This window comes from Canis lupus, chromosome 1 (genome assembly GCF_048164855.1).
Source record: "Canis lupus baileyi chromosome 1, mCanLup2.hap1, whole genome shotgun sequence".
NCBI lineage: Eukaryota > Metazoa > Chordata > Mammalia > Carnivora > Canidae > Canis > Canis lupus.
In genome coordinates, this window is record NC_132838.1 from 102,660,823 (window position 1) to 102,666,225 (window position 5,403).

A 5,403-nucleotide genomic window follows, 5' to 3' on the forward strand; every position below is an offset into this window, starting at 1 on the left:
ATGAACTGAACATTGTATTTTATTTAAACTCTACATCCATAGGGATTCCTGTTCTCACTAAATGTGTACTTGAGATAATGCACCTCTGGTGAAGATGGAATTATGGGGGAATAGTTTACCCTCCCATCTGAAACACTATAAAAACTGGACAAAATATATGAAACCTTGGTTTCAAGACACTGGGCATCATTTCAACGAAATGAAAAAATGGGAAACAAATGAAAGGAGTACTAGGACTTATCCAAATAACTGCATGAAGAGTTTCCAGATTATGGTCACTCTGAGTTGAGAAGACAGATCTGGGAGTCAGGGAGATTGGGATGGCTAGAGTTCCCAGGAACTGCCTGAGAGCTCTTAGAGAAAAAAAAAACCTAGACATAGAATTTTTCATCTGTGTAAAAACTCTAGTTTTTACCAGAACAATGATCAGTGTGCATGCATGTGAGGAGGAAATCACCTGAATTACCTGGGGAAAGAATGGAAATATCTACAAAGAGAAATGAACAAATCCAAAATTATAATAAGAGATTCTGACACAGATTTCTCATAGCAACAAGCAGAGAGAAATCATAAGGCTACTACACAACCAACCAACTTTACCTAATTGACATTTTGAAAACCCTCCACTCAAGAACAGAACACAAATTATTTTCATATATACCAAGAATAGTTACCAAAACAGATCACATCCCAGGCTTCAAAATATATCTCAATTAACTTAGAAGAATTCAAGTCATACAAAATATGTTTCCTGACCAGAGGGGATTAAATTATAAATCCAGTAACAGAAAGATACTTGGAAAATCTCCTAATGTTTGGAGCTAGGTAGTATCCCATTGGTCAAGAGAGAAATCTAAGGGAAAACAAGAATTATTTTAAGTTGAATAAAACTTAAAACAGGCTTACAGCATGTCAGAATGTGTGGGATGCAAATAACAGTTCATAGAAGGAAATGTAATAAATAGTACCATTATAAAATTTTGAAAGATCTTAGTGACTTCAATTTCCACCTTAACTAGAATATGAAAAGCAATGAAATGCAAAGTTAGCATAAGAATGGAAGTAATTACTAATAGAAATCAATGAAATAGGAAGCAAAAATAAAAGGTCAATAAAACCAGTAAATCTTAAGAATACTGGAAAAAAAAATACTCAAGGTACCAATATCTAGAATGCCAGGGGTGACATCACCACAAACTCTGTTATGAAATGGGTTGAGAATGTTGTGAACTTTATGTAAATTATTATGTAAATAATTTAACTAAGATGAAATGGGAAATGTTCTTGAAAGAAAATACCAAGTTTCTAAAGAAATAATCTGAACAGTTATTTAAAAACGTATTTATGAGGCACTTGGGTAGCTCAGTGGGTTAAGCATCTGCGTTTGGCTAAGGTTATGATGGGGGGAGGGGTAGTTCTGGGATCAGGTTCTGCAACAGACTCCCCTGCGCAGTGGGGAGCCTGCTTTGCCTTCTCCCTTTGCTGCTTGCCCTGCTTGTGCTCTTGCTCTTTCTCAAATAATCTTTTTTTTTTAAAAAAAGGAATCTGTAATTTAACTCTCCCAAATATTTCCAGATGTTATTGCTAGTTTAGTTCTGCTACTAAATACCAAGGAATATACTTTATATAACGTTTTAAAACTCAAATTTTGTTGTATGGTCTTGTGTACTCCTTCATGTGTAATTGAAAAGAATGTATTCTGCTCTTGTGTTTTATAAATGTCAACTAGTTAACTTGGTCAGTTGTGTTGTTCAGGTCTATATTCTGATTTTGTGTCTATTTGTCTTATTGATAGCTGAAAGACAAAGGAGAAATCCCTTGTAATAGTGGGTTAATCTATTTGCCCATTTTGTTCTTTTTTTCACTTGTGTAATTTGCACCTCTGTAGTCTAATACATAAACATTTAGGATTGTTACATTTACCTGGAAATTGATCCCTTTATTATGTAATGTTTTTCTTGATCACTGAATACATTTATTGTTCTAAAGTCAGCTTCGGGATCCCTGGGTGGCACAGCGGTTTGGCGCCTGCCTTTGGCCCAGGGCACGATCCTGGAGACCCGGGATCGGGTCCCACATCGGGCTCCCGGTGCATGGAGCCTGCTTCTCCCTCTGCCTGTGTCTCTGCCTCTCTCTCTCTGTGACTATCATAAATAAATAAAAATTAAAAAAAAAAATAAAGTCAGCTTCATCTGTTATTTCTATAGTGACTCCAACATTTTTTAATTTTCAAAATATTTTAATTTATTCATGGCAGAGACACAGGCAGAGGGGGAGGCAGGCTCCTAGTGGGGACCCCGATGTGGGACTCAATCCTGAGCCGAAGGCAGACACTCAACTGCTGAGCCACCCAGGTATCCTTCAACTTTTTAATTTAAATTCAATTTGCCAACATATAACCAATCCAGTGCTCATCCCATCAAGTGACCCCCTCAGTGCCTGTCACCCACTTCCCCCAACTGTCTTTTTGTTTGTATGATCCTTTTCCCCACTATTTAACTTTTAATTAACTATGCCTGTATAAAATACGTTTCTGCTAGCATCTAGTTGGGTCCTGCTTTTCCGTTCAGTCTTAAATGTCTTTAAGTATGCTTAGAGTATCTGCTTTTTTTTTTAATTTTTTTTTAATTTTTATTTATGATAGTCACAGAGAGAGAGAGAGGCAGAGAGTATCTGCTTTTGATGTAATTAAAAAGTATATTTGCATTAAAATCAACCTACCCTCAACCACTTTCTAATTGCCCTTTGTCTTTTGTTCTTTTTCTGCCCTCAACTAAATACTTTTAAATTATTCCATTTTATTCTATTAACAAATTTACCTCTTTACAATATTTCAGGGGTTATCCTAGTGTTTAGAATATATACCTTTAATTAGCCAGAATAGATCTTCAAGTTATACATCACCTAACAAGATCCTGCACAACATATTCCGTTTCTCCCTCCCACCTTTTGTACTTGTCATGCATTTTGCTTTTATATGTGATAAACACACAAAGCATGTTACTGTTTTAAAGTTATCTTTTAAATATTTACATAAGTGAAGAAAAATTATTTTACCTTCATTTATTCCATTTATCTTCTTTCCTTTGTGTATATCCAAGGATCTGTTGTGATTTCACGTTCCTTCTTCTTCAAGAGCTTCATTTAACATTTCAAATAGATCTTATGGCAATATATTGTCTTTATTTTGAGAAAATCTTCATTTCTCTATCAATTTTGAAAGATTTCCATGAACAGTTTCACAAAGACAGCTTTTCTTCCAGGACTTTACAAATGTCATTATCCTCCAGTTTGCATGATTTCTAAGTCTATTGTAATTCTTTTACTCTAAGTCTGCTGTAATTCTTATCTTTGTTCCTCTGTAATTAAAAAAAAAAAATCCTTCTTCGTATTCTGAGCTTTATATATGCATGTTCTGGTGTCATCAGCCATTGAATTTCCAAATATTTCTTCTGCTTCATTTTTTTCTATGCCTTTTGGGATGCTAGTTATGTGCTGACCAGATCTTTCCCCACAGCTCTTGGATGTTTTGTCACCTCCTCCCACCCCACATCCCCCTTTGGTTTGGTTTGGGTGATTTTTATTCCCCTATCTTCAAGTTCAATTATTCTTTCCTTGGCTGTGTCAAGTATGTTGAAGGCACGGTTTGTGTTCTAGTATTTCCATGATTCATCTACTCAAATGACCCATGTAATTTGCCTGTTGTGCAACTTTATTAGAACCTTAAACAGGGATCCCTGGGTGGCGCAGCGGTTTGGCGCCTGCCTTTGGCCCAGGGCGCGATCCTGGAGACCCGGGATCGAATCCCACATCAGGCTCCCGGTGCATGGAGCCTGCTTCTCCCTCTGCCTATGTCTCTGCCTCTCTCTCTTTCTCTCTCTGTGACTATCATAAATAAATAAAAATTAAAAAAAAAAAAAAAAAAAAAAAAAAAAAAAAAAAAAAGAACCTTAAACATATTATAGTTTAAATTTTGTCAGTCCAAGTGATCTGTGTCACTTCTGAGTAGTTCTAGATTGTTCTGTCACTTGGTGGGGGTGGGGGGTGATTTTTTTTTGTTTTGTATGCCTTGCGATTCCACACCTCCCCCCAGCCCCAAAAGCTAGGAATCTTGTGTAGGACAGTAAAGAGGTAGATTTCTTGGAAATAGTCATTCCTTCTGTTAAGCCTATGTAGGTGTGTAGAGTAGGGTCATTAACAGAAAGGAATCAATTAGGTTTAAGTTTGGTTGGATGTGGTTACCCTGAGTTCAAGACAGTTTTAAAACATTAGTGATTCCTTAGAACAGGAGCCTGTTTTCCCAGTGGTTTATCTCAATATCTGGGTCGCCTTCAGGGTTGTGTTCCTTGTTATGTCTCAGAGAAAATCCGGTTATGCTAAAACATTTTCATTAATTCATTTATTCACTATTTAATGAGCGCTGATCACTTATTTACTAGTCACTGTACTAAATACTGGATTACAATTCCTTTAATACTCCACAACCCTCTGCCATTATGTTGTGCATTTGTACTTTGGCTTCAGCAGCCTTCCAACTTTTGTGTACCTAGTCATCTTTAAAGTCCTGTTCTTCCTTTAATATGGTCACTATCTCCAAGGGATCCCTGTCCACATATCCTCCATTTACCGGAGTTCACCATTCTCTCCGATATTACCTGTGTATATGTCTCCACATTTCAATATCCTGTATGCCCTTATAAACTGTGTCTGCAGGCAAAAATATCTTATTAGTTTATATATATTAGGTTCATGACCAATGATTTGGAACCATCTTATGGCAGATCTGCAAAGTAATTAAATAGAGGGGTGTAGAAGGGGAAGGAGACTAGACATGCCTCTCCATGAGCATTCTGTTATGTGCTCCTGTATTTGTATGTTCACTCTTCACAAATCTGGATATTTGTCTCTCATGAATAAATACACAGTCTTTAAAAAAAAAAAAAAAAGAGCTATTATATATAGTGATTAGCTGACAGGAAAATAGCCAGGTACATAAATCCAGGGTTTTCCCCCAGGGATTAGTCAGCTTGGGCTGCCATAACAATATACCACAGACTAGGTGACTTAAACAAAAGAAACTGAATTTTTACTTTTGGAGGCTAAAAGTTTGAGATCAGGGTGTCATATGGTTGGATGGTACTGAAGGCTAGGTTCCTGGCTTGTAGACAGCCATCTTCTTGCAGTATCTTCACATGGAAGAGAGAGCAAACTCTCTGGCATTCTTTCTTTTTAAAATACTAATCCTATCATGATGCACCTTCATAACCTCATCTATCACTAAATATCTCCCAAAGATCCCATTTCCAAATACCAACCACATTAAAAATAGGGGTTTGAAATCTGAGAGGACACCTTCAGGGAATTGCATCTCATTCTCCACCAATCACTTATTGCACACCAGTA